The following is a 19971-nucleotide window of genomic DNA, read 5'->3' on the forward strand; positions in this document are numbered from 1 at the left end:
CAGAGGATAAGTGCTTCAGAATGTGGTCCAATTGTTGTTGTTGTTTACGCAGACAATCCTTCACCTCGGCTAACTCATCATTTGGTTTGGCTACCACTGCCTGAGTTGTGGCACCCCAGTCCCCAGTTGCTCCTGAGCTCACATCACAAGAAAACGTTCTCGCACGTACTGGGCGAGGGCCGTCCCCCTCTTCAGCCCATCGAATCGCTTCTTTACGCACATCCAAAAAAGTAGAACCCGGATTAAGCCGAACAAATTGCTTTAGCTCCCGGCGCAACATTTTGTCTCTAACATATTCCACAAATTGGTCACGCAAGACAGCATTCGAATTAGGGATGGCATTTGAATTTTTTCGCTGCACTACTTCCATTAGAGCCATAAGGGAATGGGAAAACTCACGTAAGGACTCACCTTCCCGCTGACGGCACTGGAAAAACTTCTGTTGGGCTTCAATGTATGAATGGGAACAGCCAAAGGTCTCAAGTAATATTGTGAAAATGTTCTCTGGATCAGTCTTGTCACTAGCTGGACGGAGCTTTATCTCCATCTTAGCCTCCCCCTCAAGAAGGTCGTAAATGAAATATGCTTGTTCACTGGGGGACATATGTCGCAACTTTAGGCATTTTCGCGCCTCCTCAACCCATTCCTCCACTGGAAGGGCCTCTGGACCTGAATTACCAGAGAATCTAGGGTATTTACGCTCTCTGGGCACATAAACATACCTCATACCAGATGAACTTGCCTCCTCCTGGCTGGCTGCTCGTGGTTGCCCTGCCGTTGCCTGGCTAGATGTCTCTCCCTGTCCTGTAGCTGCTACATTTCCCTGACGAAGTGTTGCATTATCAGCTTGCACCTGTCGTAACTGCTCTGTCAAGAGCCTGACCTGCTCCTCTAACTCCTGTGACATGGTGAAACAAAAACACAAAAAAAACCAAAATTGATTAAATTTCGCAACCCAAGCAGTCAGTCAAATACCTGTTGTGTACCGTAATGCTGCCTCCTTCTACAGCCACTGTTTTTCCTTCCTGGTCTCTGTTCAACACAATTAAACAAAAAAATAACAAAAATAACACAAAAATTACTTCAGCCTCAATGTCCTGCCGACTACGCCAAATGTAACCACCAGGGGGCGCTACTGAGCGCAAAACACCTTTTGACCTCTTAACTGCCTTAATGCAGGCTGTTCGTGTAAAGGAACAATTGGGGCTGATGTAATCAAACATACAAATTTTATTGACAACACATAAGAAATAAGACGTACAATAAATAGTGGCCACTAGGGCATGCAGCAACAACTTGAAGACAGACAGTGGTTAAGTGGACACCAAACAGGTGTAGTTCATGCAATAGTCACACAGGTGATCACTTCAAACATAGAAAATAATAAAAGGGTAGGCCTACACACATTGATCACACACACTGTATATTGCACACAATATTCACGGCACCCCAGTTTAGTAAGTAATTGCAAACACTATTAACAGTTTGTACACTACACACGTGTTGCACTGCAAACCCACACTGTCCTCAAACAAATATATTGCACATTGCCCTAGATAGTTAAATAGACAAACACAGAAAACATACACAAAGTGCACACTCACTCATACACACACACGCGCACACACGCACACTCAAGCAGGAGACGAAAGACGGGTGTAACACTGCGCTGGGCCACGACGTGGCTCACCGATTGGCTGTCGGCCCAAAAAGTAGCCTACTGCGCAGTGACTCCAGTTAAAACCCGTTCTGAGGGGAGTGTCCCACCAAACTCAAAAGAAAATACAAACAAAATGAACTAAGGAAAAACAGTGGCTGTGGCTCCTAAAATGATCCTCCTGAAATAGAGAAAGCATCAGGTTGTAACATCATGCTTGGTGAATTAGTGAGACCTTAAGACACGACTAAAACTAAAACAAGGAAATGCGCACCTCAGGACTGGAGAGAGACGTGCGCTCACCGGCCGCCTGTCAGTCAGTGACTGGGCTCCGTTCTTGGGCTACAATGCAAACACAATAGCCAGCCAAGTCAGGCAAGACATCTCGAGAAATTATACAGCGGAGGCAGAGACAAGACTGAGTCAGGGAACTTACATTGAGACCGGTGCAGTTAAATGTTGGTTAAACTTCCCAATGAAGTTGTTACAATGCAGCGCAGGAGGGGTTAACGCGAGCGCCCGTGCTTCTGTGGAAGGATTAAATGCGCGTGTCGGCAGCTCAGTGCAGTATCTGCCAACAAACCAGGGCAGAGGTAAGGGTCAGTGATGCAAACAACCATCCGATGGTTAGCCAAGGCGAAATACAAATCAAAACTTACATCAGCTGCGATCCAGACACTTCCCGTGTTACTCAGGGTTCACCCAGCAAACTCCCAAAAGACAACGTAGGCACCTTGCATGCGGCTTAATGATCGATAAGCCCCAAATTGCTACAAGACAAACAAACGTGAGATCAACCATGTGAAATTACGACACGGGCAAGACAAGCGCCTAGAAGGAATAGCCTTACCTCACGTTTTCGCACTACCGACACAAACTTCCAACTTCACGGGCCGCACAGCAAACAAACAACCTCCTGGCTCCCTGCACCACCAACAAAGCAATCTTTGGCAAGCTCCCGCCACCATTTGAAATGACATGCCACCTGTGCCACCTAATTACGCTCGGCACGCAATTGGCTTGCGTCGCCACCCGAAGTGGCACCTCCTACACAGCACTACGCTCTGCCCGCTACATATATATATTATTAAGATTAAGAAGGACAAGAGGAAGACAGAGAGGGTGTGTGCAGAGGCGGAGTGGCCCACCTTTTCCCACCGGGACAATTTTCTCCTTGGCGGCCCTCTTTTTTAAAAAAAACAAAAAGAAACAAAAAAACAAAGCGAACAACATGGTTTCTTAACCAAAAAGACAAAAGCCACGAAATCTGCAGTCGTACTACATGTGAACATTAGTGTTGTCAAAATATCAACCTGAATTGGAGAATTTAGCCTACACCTTGATGAAATGCACAGCCAGTGGTGTAGTCTACGTAAAACGAAGTATACGCACCCATTTCAAAATTTCAGGGATTACAGTATACCCACTTAAAATTGATTGATCCATTATTTACAATAGCACAAATATATACATAGTACACATCAAAAAATGCTCAAATATACAGTATACCCACTTCAAAAAGTAGACTACACCACTGGAGCCATCATCACAGTCCAAAGCATTCATAGGCCTACTAGATTAGGCTACATCACGCTACTGTTCCATGCAAATGTGCACTCCACTGTCATTTTGACAGTTTGAAATTGAAATATCGTTTAAGGAAGACAGGATTAGCATGGGCACAAAGTTTTGAGTGTGGGGATTTTTAGAAGAGTAGGCTTACAAAATATAGTAGCCTATAGCTTACAAAAAGTCTGTCTACATTGTGCAATAAACCCACCATGCAGCAAATAAGCCAAACCTAGCTACTTCAAAGCACAACCATAAGTCAACAAAATGTATAACCAAACGGTGTAGGCCTACCTTAAAACTGTCTTCTTCGTCGCAGCAAATGTCTTTGTTTCTTGCTATTACATTTTAATCCACAGTTTAGGCTATACACCCAGCACTGCTCACATCAGAATTTGTTGTAATTATTTTGTTCCATTTCTTCAGACATTACATAGGCTACATCCTAAATGTGCCACATATAAATATATGTATGATATACATTATACTGTAAGGAGATATAGGCCTACCGCTAGTTCTAACAAACCAATGCCATCAAAACATGTACAACGTGTTTTCCTGCTTAGCTGCAGTTCACCTCCTTACCACTTGGTGGAGTCTGTTCGTAACCCAAGTCAATAACCACAGAACAAGTGAATCTGGAGTGGCAGACTGTAAACTGTAACAGTCATGTGGAAATCGGAAAATAAATAACAACTTACTAATATTTCCATTCCTTGGTAACCAATATAAATATCACAGGTTCTTGAAATACTGAAAACGAAACTATGTTACTAAGATCTAGTAAACATCCGCGATCTACGGTGTATGAACATTATCAGTAGAGAAGGGGTGTGGCCAAATTACTGTTTGACACCGTCACTGAGGTATTGCGGTCGGGTAGACGGTATATATAGTGGTGAGTGAACAATTTACAGATAGGTATTGAATTGGAGTTAGTTAATCTTTGCTATATCGCACTAACACTTTGGGGCCGGCTGAGAACATAGTGTGGTGAAGCACTGTGGGGCCGGCTGAGAACATAATGCGGCCGCTGAAATATATTTCGCGGCCGCGGCCCACCGGGACAAGTCCCCGATCTCCCGATGGCCACTCCGCGCCTGTGTACGCGTGTGTTACAAAGCAAGTAACATAAGGGGACAGACACAAAACGAAAGCTCAAAAGGGTTTTAATGGCGAAAGTCTAGGGGTTATACAAAGAATGCGACGGAGCATCAAAGCTCAAAATCCAAAAGAAAAGACAAAAAAAGCTTCAATGTCACAGGACGGAACAGGACGGCAAGAGCGTCGGCAAAAAAACGGGTCAGGAATGAAGTCTCCCCCAGCCGGCTCGAGCCTTTTGAAGGGCTGCCGCAGGTGTACCCAATCAGTGACACAGGTGTGGCCCATCCGGTTGATGGGGACGACCACCAATCAAGTCTCCCTGCTATTTACAACAGAGAAACATTAGAGGGAGCCAAAATAAACACTGGTGAAGAGACAGACATAACAGCGTGTGTGTGTGTCTGTCGCGTTTGAGAGTTCCATTGGCGCACGAGCATGAAGACCTATAGTTGCGCATGGAAATGTTCCATTTTATTTGTTCATCATATTTCAACATCATATACTATCATGCAGATAATATATCAAAAGTCGCGGTTAGGGCCTCGCGTGGCGACTGATACAGTGCCCCCAGACACTCCTACCACCACAGTTTCTCCGATGACGTTTGCATCTGAACTCTTCATATACAGCTATATTACATTCACTTTACTCTCATATTCTTTTTTGTTAGGCTTTTCAGAATACAACCATATGTGCCACATTAGTATAGATGTTTACAGTTAGTTGAAATACTTGAAAAAAGTGAAAGTGTTCCAAAGGCCTGAAAGCTTCTGAGAGGCCCTAGAAGTCCAGAGGGTTGATAAAACGAATTGGTGCAAGACAAGAAAAAAAGCCTACAAATCACTAAAACGAAGCAGAATGACATTTAAATCACATTGAAAATGTTTCAAAAGGATGTCTAAAAGGTATTAATCACAAAATATGCAAATCAGATTTTTAATCATTGTTACCTTTTTTGTGTAGTCGGTCAATTTTGACCGTTATCACCATGAACGTAGCCTAACCATGTTTCTAACACAACCAGAGGGTTAACCTTCCTGTTATCCTTGGGGTTTACCAATTAGTTTACCGTCTGAAAATGTAATAAGTATACAGCTCCAGGCCACTTTATTAGAATAGCATGAAAAAGTTGATTTATTTCCATAATTCCATCAATAATGTTAAACTGTCATGGATTATAGATAACTGGCCCAGTTTTTTAACTATTCCAATCATTCAATTGTTTATTTTTACATATTTTGATCTTCCAGCTCAAAAATCCCATGAATTGGGGAATTCGCATCATTAGAATATTGTAATAAAATCACAATTCGTTTCATATCAGTGCACATCAAATCAGTTGAAATTTGGTACTTTCTGCATAACATGCAATGTTCAATACTTGCTTAGGGACTCGGCCATTATGCGTTTAACATTGAAGTCAATGGCAGAAACAGTGCATGGGAGTAATGGAAGGCCAGATATCCTTGATGCTTTGCCGTCAGCTGTTCTTGTTTGCTGACCTGGTGTCCCACACTTCACTAATATACCCGTATACCCATGCTACGTTTTGGTGTTAACTCAGGAGTTTAATTCTAACTCGCCAGAAATAAAACCCCATTCATTTTCAATGGGGTTTCATTTCAATGGGGTTTCATTTCTGGTGATTTAGAATTAAACTGGTGAGTTAGCGCCAAAATGTGGCATGGAAATCTATTAAGAGAGTATGTGGAGTTACTGAAATCCCAGTAATATCTGTCCATTTGTATTTAGATCAGTTTTATATGTGCGTGTCTGTGGGGGAGTTAGGATATATTTTATGGACTATTTATGTCACCAACAGAGCAACATTAAATATATGAGGCATGAATATGTGCAAAAGTTTAGTTTTTTACTGATTTTGTAGACATTTAAGTGGCTGGGGTCAAAATGACCCCAAGGATCACGGATGTAACCAAAATCTGAGGGTAACAGGAGGGTTAATTGCTAGATTGGAGGTGAACAGAAGTCATTTAACTCAAAGGAAGTGGTAAAATGATCCTATTTCCAAAAAAAAATAACAGTATCACTTTAAGGTGGGTTCCAACTTTACAGACCCACTCTACACAGACAAAACACTCATATCAGAATTACAGTTGAAGTCTGTAGACTAAAATGACCTCGAAGAATGATAATCTTCACAGACATGACTAGTGATGTCATATGTCATAATTAAACAATGAAGACTCCTCATTTAGAACGGTCTGAAATAGGACAACCCTCTCTGCAAGGCGAGGGAGGAAGGACAGCTCCTCATCAAAGTGGTCAGAATCGCAGGGAAGGTCTCTTTCCCTCATCACCCTTGTTGTCTCTTTATACATATCCTCACTGAAGTGATCTCCACCATTAGCTGCTACCATCTCATCTATTTTCTTGATCAGCTCATCTACCTGAACACTGCTTGTGATCTTGTTGTTAAACCCGTGAAATCTCCCACCACAGCTCCTAATTGCCTTTCGTAGATCTTTGTTGGCATTGCGCACAAACTCGATGATGGTTTGACCCTCAAGCTCATCTCCGCGGGTGAAGAGGACGATCATGTAGTCTGCAGCCTTCTCACCGAAGATCTCCTGGAGGGCTCTGACTGCATTCTGCTCCTCCTTGGTAAAGCGATTCACTGACATGACCAATAGGAAGGCATGGGGACCTGGTGTGGAGGCCTTGATGCATCTCAGGATCTCTTCTTTAATTTCCTCAGTTTTTTCTGTATCAGTGTCTAATATACCAGGAGTATCAACCACAAGTATATGACGTGGACTTGTGACTGATGCTAATGTACATTCTGCAGTCTTAGATTTAGCTGAAGAACTGGACTCAAATGCTTTCCTTCCCCAGAATGGTGTTTCCTGAGGCACTCTTCCCCACTCCAGTTTTGCCAATCAGGACGATCCTCAGGGGTAGATCTGGAAACATATTTGTTCTCTGTATTAATAACACAATATTTTACTTTTAAATTTGAATTACTCTAATTGATGCATAATTACAAACTCTCTCNCACACCATATTACAACAAGGTATCTTAAAGCTGCTCCAATGCAACATGCCTGAATTGCCAACCTCAGGCAGCTGTAGCTTAAATGTGTTGACCTTATGATGAGAGACTTTGGAGTTAAAATACCAGTAGGAAGACGATATTAAAAAAAAAAAAAAAAAAAAAAACCTTTAGAACCATGCATGTCCAGGTTGGGATGTTATTGCTCAATTACAGATGGGAAAAGAATACATTTTAAACTAAAGCATTGTGGTCGTACAATTGCCCAGTACAGTCCAGCTGTACAACATTGTGAAAGAATATTCATTAGTTGATAAAAAGTCACCTCTTGCACCTGTTGTTGTCAATGAATAGTCTCACCTGACTTTTTAGATGAACGTCCTCCCATGTCTTGCACCAGAGTTCTTCTGTTGAAGTGGTTTGTGATTTGGCTGCCAGTTGTCTTATAACTGTTGCTGATAGACACACCCATCTCTACGGCAGCCATCATAAGGACACTGTAGTGCTTTGTAGCTCTGTTTCTTCAACAGTCCTTGGTGAGGAAGATGCCAAAAAGTAAGTGCCATTTGCTCTGAATGTAACTCCCAATCATTATGTATGTGGTGAAATTAATTGTGAAATAGTGTGTTAACCCTATCCAGACTGTGGGGGGTGTTAAAAGTGCCCGCACCAACTTTGATGTCGTATAATTCCTGAACGACTCAAGCTATGACTACGAAACTTTGAGACTTTTCCTAACATTTAGTTGGCTACAGTTTGGTACCGAAAGATTAGGTTTATCATTTTTGCCGTTGCCATGGCAACGGTTTTCTGACAGGTATGTCTGACCAAAAATCACTTTACCATATCTATGACGCCATATATTTTCATATTTTTTTGTTATTTCCATTAGCTTCAGACAACTTTGTGAGCATGTAAGTGGTTTGAAGCACAAAATCATTAAAATTTAAGTGCATTACCTAAATTTGTTGGAAAATCCATTATGGCGAGATTTTGGGCATAATAAGATAATGATGTCATAATGACGTCATAATACCAGATAATTACAAAAATGATGTCATTCATAGATGTCCATATGTAGATCATCTCCCCCAAGTTTCGTAGTCATACGGTATTCCGTTCATGAGTTATGAGGGGGGGGTCAAAAGAGCCCCCCCCCAGGCCCAGGAATGCCAAAAAAGCCCAGTCTGAATAGGGTTAATTTGAGCTGAGATTTGCATGACCATGAGTACAATTTAACATAATGAGGTTCCATTCTTTAAAGCCGTTTGGAACAGTTGAATACTATTTCCAATTGAGACCAGTTACCCATGGTAACTTAAGGTGCTGCAGACTTAATATACTGTAAATGGCATGCAACACTGCAAGAACAACTTCAAGGTGTTTTGGTTCAAGACAAAAATAAAGATTTAATCTTTCAAGTCTTCAAGTCTTCTCACTCTCTCATCTTATTTTTTAAAGAATTCCGTTTTTGGCTAAGTTTATTTATGTTTATTACATATATTTTTTTTAACATTTTATGTTTCTTACCATTAGGCATTTGTATTGGAGTTTGCAGAGCTCATAAACAACTTAGGCCCGGCCAAAGCTGTCAGCTGCCCTGCTCATGAATATAATGCCTTCTTCTGTAAAGTTATTATCAGATAGATATATATTAATAGCATGAGGATTGGAGAGTTTTAATATTGATGTGGGTTATATACAACAGTTGTTTTTCTATGAATAGGTAGTGATTTGACCCTGGTTCTCCTGGGAGAATCCGGCGCTGGGAAGAGTGCCAGTGGGAACACCATCCTGAGAAAGAAAAAGAAGTTTACATCAAAGCCCAGCTCAATTTCGGTCACTACACAGTGTGAGAGCCTAACGAAGAAGTTTATATCAAAGCCCAGCTCAACTCCAGTCACTACACAGTGTGAGAGCCTAACGAAGAAGAGGATCCGTGGAACAAAGGTGACAGTCATCGACACACCAGACCTCTCTGATGACGATCTCCAGCAGCTGGATGAACATGTGCAGAAATGCAAAGAGATGTGTAAGGGGCAGGTGTGTGTGTACCTGCTGGTCATCCAGATTGGCCGCTTCACTGAGGGAGAGAGAGACATCTTAGAGAGGCTAGAGAAGAAACTGGGGAAGATAAGAGACAGAACCATCATCCTCTTCACACGTGGGGATGATCTAGATCAGCATATTGATGATTATGTCAAAAACACCAACACACACCTCCAGAGCCTCATTAGGGAGTGTGGTGGCAGATATCAGGTGTTCAACAACAAGATAAGGGATAAGCAGCAGGTGAAAAAGCTCATGAGAAAGATAAAAGTAGCCAAACTGGTGGAGGACACTGAAGGTAGTGAACTCTTTCCACAAGGTCTCAGTAAAAGTATCCAATGTGTTATTGCTTGATGGTTAAACATGACCAATATTGTGAGCTGTGGTTTTAAGATCATCTTACTTTAGGCTTAAGTCGAGTGAAGTACCATGTAAACAACATAACTAATTATGTATTAATTAATTATGTGAACCCTACCCTTTTTTGTTTTTTTACCTTTTCCAGCCATTGCTTAAGCCTTATTCTGCCCGTCCTATCATGTGAAACTACAATATTATACTTGTTGTTGTAGTCCTCTCCTTCTGAATTGTCCTGACATTATATAGACAGATTGTAATAGCTTAAGTACACTGCTCTAAAAATAAAGGGGATACCAGAACAATGCAACTCCCTGTCAAACATTCTTCTGTGATATCAATTAGGAAACAACATTGACTGTGAATCCATTTTGCCTACTGTTTTGCAAATTCAACGAGCAATAGGTAGTATTAGAGATAATAAACAAAATACACCCCAATAGACTATTGGCAATAGTTATTTGTCAGGTGGTGTCACTAACCATTTGTCTTTCTTCACCGTTTTTTCTCAATGTTTTCTGGATTCCTGAACATGCAGAGGGTCATGGATACACAGGGAGTGATTATGATTCCATGGGCCCCTGGCCCCTGGGCCAGAGAGTGAGAAAGGGCCCCCTCCATGGGTATTGCTACTCTATAGCGGTGGTCGGGTGGGGGCCCCAGGCTGGGGGAGTAGTTTGAAAGATATTTAAGCCTGGGCACCCCTTACGCGAGACAGGGCCCTATCTGTGTCGTCAACACTGAGCTGATGAGTGCTGCGTGTGGTGAATCAATGCCCTCTGTGTTTTAACTTTTAGGCCTAATTGTTAAATCCTTGAAATAAACTTTGGTCCGCGCTCACAACCCCCCACAAAAAATGCTCAGTTTTGCTGGTGGTGAAGTTAACAAATTAAGATACAGAGAACAGCGTGCGTCTTTTCCCTCATACGCAGCTCTGTCATAATGTCGTAGCCCTAATGACCACACAAGCTGTTTTTTATGGGATGGAGACTCAAGAACACGTCTGCAACACATTTTGCAGTATACTATACAATATTGTAATTTTGTGTGGAGCATAATTATAGAGAGCACAATAATGTAATGAAGTATAGTGCCTATATCAGTACACTTATGGAGAAAAACGAGATAAAATCCCAATTTAGTTTAAATTTCCCTCTGGCACACACACAGATCGAGACAGATGGATGTGAAGACAAGACCAAGGCACAATAAAGACAGAACTGTCAAAACGCACACACGCACGCGCACGCACGCACACACACATAAACACACCCCCTGCATTTGTAATACCAGAGGTTCCCCCTGGTGGCCGTTATGTGAATTAAAGAAAGTATGCATCATTCTAATCAGCTGTTCAGTAGATCATAAATGCAATTACATAATCACCATTGCACACACATCCCTGCACACCCCTGTATAAGCACTGCTGAACATGTACACTATAATCATGTATCTGTAAAATAAGGATTAAACCATTTGAGAAAGGGTTATTGAGGAACTGTGATTATCTATTACCGTATAGTGTAAATTTAAACTTGGAGCTGATGGGCCTAATCTTGCTCTGTGGAATGAGAGTCTTGCACTTGTGGAACAGGAGGAGGAAGATACACAGACATAGACACACACACACACATACACACACACACACACACGCACACGCACACGCACACGCACACGCACACACGCACACACGTCACACACACAGAGAGTGCTGTAGTCATATAGTGACAATTACATTGCCCCTCTGAAAATGTCTGTCATTTCTGTCTCATCGTCAAGGTGCCCTGCTGTACTGAACTCTACCAGTAGGTGGAGCACTAGAACAGAAATAGACATCACACTGAAATCACCACACAATACTCACCACAGAATACTCATACTGCAGCAATGAGGGAATAGAGGTAAACGCTGTGCTGAACTCTACCAGCAGGTGGGGCTGTAGAACAGAAATAGACATCACACCGTACTCATGCTGCTGTAAAGAGGGAATAGCTATAGGTAAAGGAGGTAAATGCTGTACTGAACTCTACCAGCAAGTGGAGCTCTAGAGCAGAAATAGACATCTCACTGTACTCACCACACAATACTCACCACACTGCCCTCATGCTGCAGCAATGAGGGAATAGTTTGGGTCCGTTGACGCTCAGTGCTGTGAACGTATGACAATGTTTTTCTGATTATCGAGAGCAGGTTTCATCATATTCATCAATCATATTGATCATATTCATCCTATTTATCGTGTGTGTGTGTGTGTGTGTGTGTGTGTGTGTGTGTGTGTGTGTGTGTGTGTGTGTGTGTGTGTGTGTGTGTGTGTGTGTGTGTGTGTGTGTGTGTTTTGTGCATCCTTATTCATGACATTACCATTTAAAGCTATTCATTTAAAGCTATTCCTAGCTGCCAAGGCGTCATAGTGTCCCAGCTGCCGCAGCGCCCTTACTACTCACAACCAGCCCTGGCAGGGGGCTCCCCTAGGTGGCCACTGGTCTCTGCCTGAGGTTTCTTCCTGACTATAGGTTTTTTTTTCTCAGACCTCACTGAGCTTTCCCCCCCCCCTTACAAACTATGATTCAAGCGAAAGGGAGTTTTTCCTCACCCCTGATGCCACCAGGGGCCGCACCTGAGCGCCCAATCTCTGTGTGACTATCTATGACTTATGATAGGCCCAGCCACTATGGACCTTACACATCTAAGAATCCTGGTCCTAACCTACGTTGACCTTATGACTCTACATTCTCTGTCTATCTCTTCTTCCTCTGCCCTCCTGCTTTTTCTGCCTCTCCTCTATACCTCTCCTTTTAAATCTATCTCTAACAATGTTTTTTTTCCCCATTTGTTAAGCACTTTGAGTTACATGCCTTGTATGACACAGTGCTATACAAATACAAATTATTATATTATTATTATTAATTATTATTATTATTATTATCATTACACCAGTGGCAGTCATGGCTCAGTGGTTAGAGTGCTGGCCTTTACATCAGAGGCTTGCAGGTTCGAATTCCATCCATTCCAGCACCTCCATCCATGGCTGAAGTGCCCTTGAGCAAGGTATCTAACCCCACACTGCTCCAGGGCTGTAACCAATATCCTGTACCCAAATAAGAATACGTCACTTTGGATACAAGCGCCAGCAACATGTAATGTAATGTAACCAGGTAATTGTGTAATTGTGTAATTGTGAATGCACGCACATACAGGCAATACATGTGGCCTACTTAAAATGTTCTGTATTACTGTATGAGACACTGGCCAGGACCCTGCCGTAAATTCTGTGTGAAACACAACATTTCATTTCATTGCAGACATAGACTAATCTAGGTAAGGACATAGACAGTACTTATACATGGACATAGACAGTGCTCATACAGACATTTAAAGTGCAAGACTGAACAACAGAAGACTTGTAGAGAACATACATTAAGAGGAGGTAATTGTTGTGCTTTTCCTAAAAGTCCTTTATAGCGTTCTGACATAGTAATAGTAGCATTTTGAAGAAAAATAAATATTAAAATAGGTCTATCAAGTACACCAGCAGCAGTGTGTGTGTGTGTGTGTGTGTGTGTGTGTGTGTGTGTGTGTGTGTGTGTGTGTGTGTGTGTGTGTGTGTGTGTGTGTGTGTGTGTGTGTGTGTTTAGTGCAGGTAGAAGGTGCGGTGTGCGTCTGTGTGTGTGTCTGTGTGTGTGTGTGTGTGAGAGAGTTGTGTGTCAGTGTGTGTATGTTTGGGTTTAGTGCAGAAAGTGCAGTGTGCTTGTGTGTGTGTGTGTGTGTGTGTGTGTGTGTGTGTGTGTGTGTGTGTGTGTGTGTGTGTGTGTGTGTGTGTGTGTGTGTGTGTGTGTGTGTGTGTGTGTGTGTGTGTGTGTGTGTGTGTGTGTGTGTGTGTGTGTATGTTAGCGAACTGTAATACACATTTGAAAATACAGTGTCTTAAAGTGAAGGAAAGACACTGGGGCCAACTTTGGTGCCTGGGCCTTGCATTTGACAGTGCATGAGGCAATAGTGCTCAATTCCTACAAATATTAAAGCCAACTCAGGGGATAGAGTAGAGTAACTTTATTGATCCCCGAGGGGAAATTCAGGTGTCAAGTAGCTTACATAAATACACACATAATGTCCACATGGACATTTAAAGACACATGTAACACAGGTAATAGTCAGGGAGGGAGAAAAAAGTAATGTGCAAAAACATATTCTGTGTAGACAAATTTGCAAAAAACATACTCTGATAGTTGAGGTAGACTAAATAAAAATGACCAGAAACGAGTGTTGACAGATTCATCTATGATCTAGTATTGTGATGTATAAATGAGAGAGAGAGAGTGAGACAGAGAGAGAGAGAGAGAGAGAGAGAAGGGGGGGGGAGAGAGAGAGAGAGAGAGAGAGAGAGAGAGAGAGAGAGAGAGAGAGAGAGAGAGAGAGAGAGAGAGAGAGATAAAAGAGACGTATAACATAGATTCTGGTAAGGTGCATGAGGATACATTTTCATAAAGCAGGCAGTGTACAGAGTGTAATAGGGGTGAAGATTCCTCCCAACTTCCCAGTTTAGTACAAGCAAGTGTATTGGATGGACAATTTGATACGACAAAAATTTGGTAACACTTTACTTTACGGATCGCTAATAAGGTGTTAATTTCAGAGTAATTTCTCAGTAATTTCAGTGTAATTTTATGTTAATAACTGTTTGTTATTAGTAATAACAGCAAAATAACCACATGGTTTCCAGTGCAATTGCACTATAATTTCTCATTAATAACAGCAAAAATATCCATACAGTTTCCAGTGCAATTATGCTGCAGTTTCTAGTTGATAGTAGGCTAATGGAAACAGCTTGTGTCATTGTAGTAGTTAGGTGGTAGGTATGCCAGTAACTAAACGGCAGCAGCCGAAGTAGTTTCCAAGTAATTAGGCTACATCAGGGCCGTAATGTGCAATATTTCCTCTTCCTATGTTATTGCAAAGAAACGACCACCCACACATCCTTGTATTATTTCTGCTTATTTACCTTGAAAACAATTGAGTAATTTTATGGAAATAAGATAGAATCAGGGCCGTAAAATGCATTATCACCTATTCCACTCAATTTTATGGAAATTACATATGGTCAGGGCCTTAAAATGTGTTATCTCTTATTTCCACTCAATTACTTAGTTATTATCATTTTTAATACAATATAGACTAGCCTACCATGAAATGATTCAAGTACACAGACAAACACATTGTGTGCAAAACTTTATTTATATTTCCAATCAGTTATGAGATTCATGTTCACTGATGTGATGTTGTCAATCTGCCACCATCCGGAGGAATTCCTGTGAACACAAACAAACAGAGAAGTCACCTCTTTACAAGGGCATTCATTTGAGACGGTTCACATCATCTGCAGTCTCCTCATTTTGTTCACATGATAACAATCTTAGCTGTTGACTATGCCAGGTTCCCATTGAAGAGAGGTGTGGTTGTGGCTCTGCTGGAACAGGAGGGTTCCTGAGGGCTCCAAGATCGGAAGATACTCAGCCAACCCAATCGGCAACTTTTTAGAGGGCATTCATTTGAGACGGTTTACATCATCTGCAATGTCCTCGTTTGTATTTCACATAATAACAATCTTAGCTGTTTACAACGAAAGTTTTCCAATGAAACATTCCTCTGCAGAGAAGATGTCAGGCCTTGCACACAACAAAAGTATATGTGGGCGCATTCGGATCAGATAATCAAACATCACAAACAGTTTCCTCTTCTGGGACCTACATAGTATTTAGCCAAATCCTTGCACCGTAACATGATCATATAATTCTATCAAATGCATTTTCCCGCTGTCATAATCAACAACTTATTCCATAACAATGCTGGGCATTCAAGGTGTCTGTTGAGGTGGCTGCCTCAAAATCTACTAAACAAAAAAATCTCCTCATGCTTTGAATGTTTTCCATTCCTCCCAGAGTATCAGCAGACGTTACAAAACATGGTCATCTGTTATAAAACATGGCCATCTCTTATGAGATACTGAATGTATGTGAAGTGAAGCAAAAAGTGAAAGCCCACCTGATAAACTACAACTCCCATTGTCATTGTCACACATCACTTCACAGCACACAATAAGTGTATTCATGTCTCACTTCAGCAAGGGGGCAGCCCCCAATGGCACCACAAGGGAGCAGTGTGTTGATGGTACCATGCTCAGGGTACCTTAGTCTTGGAGGACGATGGGGGACAGCACTGGTTAATTACTTACCCCACCACCCGTGTTGGTAGTCGAACTGACAACCTTTGGGCTTCAAGTGTGAAGTCCAGGCTACTTAACCATGAGTGCCAAATGTACACATAAACAAACTTCTATTCCCACAGACAATTGAGGCAGTTGAGAATGTCAGAACATTTCGAAATGCCACCAGGTTTGTTTTATTTAAGGCCGTCCACTGACCATTTTTTAGTGTTACAAATCACTATAATTTGAGTGTTATAAACCTTGTCACCATAGTATAAACATAGTGTTGGAGGAAAATGTCTGTACACCTTTGTATATTTTGAAGAAGATTTTCTTCGTAACCCGAGCTCCTCAGGTGCCCTGAGTAAGGATGCTCGAGCCCAAGTCTTGTCGCCACGTTTTGGAAGAAATCAGCCCAGTCAGAATTGAAATAGATATTGTTGAGAGTTTATTTGCTCACCGGGCAGGTCTAGGTTATGCCAAACACCAGCAAAACAGGAATCAGAAAAAAAAGACCTTGCTAACAGCCATCAACCGTACCAAGGAGTGAGTTGCGACCCGAGACCAGTTGCTGAAGGTGATAAAGCAAAGACTGCATTTTGCACCCCGTTTGGCCTTTTTGAATTTAATAGAATGCCCTTTGGGTTATGCAACGCCCCTGGCACGTTCCAGCGCCTCATGGAGCGTATCTTTGGAGATCAGCGGTACCAGTCTGTCCTCTTGTACCTTGATGATGTCGTGGTCTTCTCGGCCACGGTGGAAGAACATCTGAAACGGCTGGAGGGCGTGTTCGAGCGACTGCAGAAGCAGAACCTAAAGGTCAAGTTGTCAAAGTGCCAGTTCTTTCAGCCCCAAGTCAGCTACCTTGGACATGTGGTCTCTGCCGAGGGGGTGTCCACTGACCCGGCGAAGATTGAAGTTGTGAAGGAGTGGAGGCGCCCGGCCCACCTTGCCGAATTGCGGTCATTTCTTGGCTTCGCAAGTTATTACCGTAGATTCGTGGAGGGGTTCTCTAAAATCTCAGCCCCTCTGCACCGCCTTGTGGGGAGGCTCAGCGGACCGCGACAGAAGGGGAAAACTCCTCCCATTCCCCTGGCAACGGTTTTTTTCACACTAAAACTTGAAAACGGGTCAAAAATGACCCGAACACAACATAAGGGTTAAGCTTTAGATTTTCAGGATAATTCACGTATAGTTCATGAGGATCTAGAGTTCAAGAGTTCAGTGACTCTGGTGCCCAGTGCAGAGAGGTGTTTGGTTCATGAGGATCAAGTGCAGAGACATCTAAAGTCTCCTCATTGTATTCACAAGATAACAATCTTAACTGTTGACTATGCCAGGTTTCCATTGAAGAGAGGTGTGGTTGTGGCTCTGCTGGAACAGGAGGGTTCCTGAGGGCTCCAAGATCTGAAGATAACCCAATCGCCACCTTTTTAGAGGGCATTCATTTGAGACGGTTCACATCTTCTGCAATGTCCTCGTTTGTATTTAAAATAATAACAATCTTACCTGTTTACAACGAAAGTTGTCAGACCTGACACACTCTTGGCATGAGCAGAGAGGTGTGGCACATATAGTTCATTATAGTATTGTGATGTAGAAGTGAGAGAGGGAGAGAGGGAGAGAGGGAGAGGGAGAGGGAGAGGGAGAGAGAGAGAGAGAGAGAGAGAGAGAGAGAGAGAGAGAAGACGTAATACACAGTAATCAAGGTAGAACATAGATTCTGGTAAGGTGCATGAAGACAATGGATTAAATTATCATATAGCAGGCAGTGTACAGAAACACATTATGTGTAGACAAATTTGCAAAAAACATACTCTGATAGTTGAGGTAGACTAAATAAAAATGACCAGAAACGAGTGTTGACAGATTCATCTATGATCTAGTATTGTGATGTATAAATGAGAGAGAGAGAGAGAGAGAGAGAGAGAGAGAGAGAGAGAGAGAGAGAGAGAGAGAGAGAGAGAGAGAGAGACAGAGTATGAGAGAGAGAGAGAGAGAGAGAGAGAGAGAGAGAGAGAGAGGGAGAGAGAGAGAGAGAGAGAGAGAGTGAGACAGAGAGAGAGAGATAAAAGACATATTACACAGTAATCAAGGTAGAACATAGATTCTGGTAAGGTGTATAAAGACAATGGATTAAATTATCATAAAGCACAGAGTGTACAGAGCGTGATAGGATTCCTTCCCAGTCTAGTACAAGCAAGTGTATTGGATGGACAATTTGATACAAAAAAATTGGGTAACACTTTACTGTACGGATCGCTAATAAGGTGGTAATTTCATAGTAATTTCTCAGTAATTTCAATGTAATTTTATGGTAATAACTGTTTGTTATTAGTAATAACAGCAAAATAACCGTATGGTTTCTAGTGCAATTACACTATAATTTCTCATTAATAATAGCAAAAATATCCATACAGTTTCCAGTGCAATTATGCAGTAGTTTCTAGTTAAAAGTAGGATAATGGAAACAGCTACTGTGTCATCGTAGTAGTTAGGTGGTAGGTATGCCTGTAACTAAACGGCAGCAGCAATATTGTGCAATATTTCCTCTTCCTATGTTATTGCATAGAAACTACCACCCAAGCATCCTTGTATTATTTCTGCTTAATTACCTGGGAAACAATCAGGGTCGTAATATGCATTATCAATTATTCCACTCAATTTCATGGAAATTACATGGCAGTAATATGCGTTATCTCTTATTTCCACTCAATTACTTAGTTATTATCATTTTTAATACAATATAGACTAGCCTACCATGAAATGATTCAAGACATTCACAGACAAATACATTGTGTGCAAAACTTTATTTATTTTTCCAATCAGTTATGAGATTCATGTTCACTTATGTGATGTTGTCAATCTGCCACCATCCGGAGGAAGTCCTGTAACGCAAACAAACAGAGAAGTCACCTCTTTACAAAGGCATTCATTTGAGACGGTTCACATCATCTGCAGACATCTGCAGTCTCCTCATTGTGTTTACAAGATAATAATAATAATAATAATAATAATTGTATTTGTATAGCACTGTGTCATACAAGGCATGTAACTCAAAGAACTTAACAAATGGGAAAAAAAACATTGTTAGAGATGGATTTAAAAGGAGAGGTATAGAGGAGAGGCAGAAATAGTAGGAAGGCAGAGGAAGAAGAGATAGACAGAGATTGTAGAGTCATAAGGTCAACATAGGTTAGGACGAGGATTCTTAGATGCGTAAGGTCCATAGTGGCTGGGCCTATCATAAGTCATAGATAGTCACACAGAGATTGGGCGCTCAGGTGCGGCCCCTGGTGGCATCAGGGGTGAGGAAAAACTCCCTTTCGCTTGAATCATAGTTTGTAAGGGGAAAAAAAAGCTCAGTGAGGTCTGAGAAAAAAAACCCTATAGTCAGGAAGAAACCTCAGGCAGAGACCAGCGGCCACCTAGGGGAGCCCCCTGCCAGGGCTGGTTGTGAGTAGTAAGCGCGGTGCGGCAGCTGGGACACTATGACGCCTTGGCAGCTAGGAGTTGGCAAGGATGAAGAGGTGGGTCTTCAGCTGCTTCTTGAAGGAGTCGACGGAGCTGGCTGATCGGATCTCGATGGGGGGGCGCATAGCAGGCGAACGCGGCGTCGCCGATCTTCTTTTGCGGGGGGTGGGGGTCCTTAGCAGCTTGGCATCAGTGGACCTGAGAGCTCGAGCAGGGGCATAAAAAGAGAGCATTTCAGAGATACAACTAGGGGCAAGTCCATTTAATGCTTTAAATACTGTGAGCAGAATCTTAAAGTCGATTCTGTATGAGACAGGTAACCAGTGCAGGTCTGCCAAGACAGGAGAGATGTGCTCTCTCATTCTGGTTCTTGTTAGGATTCTTGCCGCAGAATTTTGAATGAGTTGCAATTTGTCAATTACTTTTTTTGGGAGACCAGAGAAGAGGTCGTCCTCTGTAATTGGACAAAACTTTTGGAAGCTCTCAGGTATCCTAGGGGGGTTTAACCCTCCCCTCGGTGTATCGCCTGAGTGGGCGACAGAGGTTGCT

At 42.1% G+C, this 19971-nt stretch overlaps 1 pseudogene; it reads right to left on the bottom strand.

Moving 5' to 3' along the window:
- Positions 1 to 6507: 6507 nt before the first annotated feature.
- Positions 6508 to 7812, bottom strand: LOC134443464 (GTPase IMAP family member 7-like; annotated as a pseudogene).
- Positions 7813 to 19971: the final 12159 nt, after the last annotated feature.

This window comes from Engraulis encrasicolus, unplaced genomic scaffold (assembly GCF_034702125.1).
Source record: "Engraulis encrasicolus isolate BLACKSEA-1 unplaced genomic scaffold, IST_EnEncr_1.0 scaffold_32_np1212, whole genome shotgun sequence".
Lineage (NCBI taxonomy): Eukaryota > Metazoa > Chordata > Actinopteri > Clupeiformes > Engraulidae > Engraulis > Engraulis encrasicolus.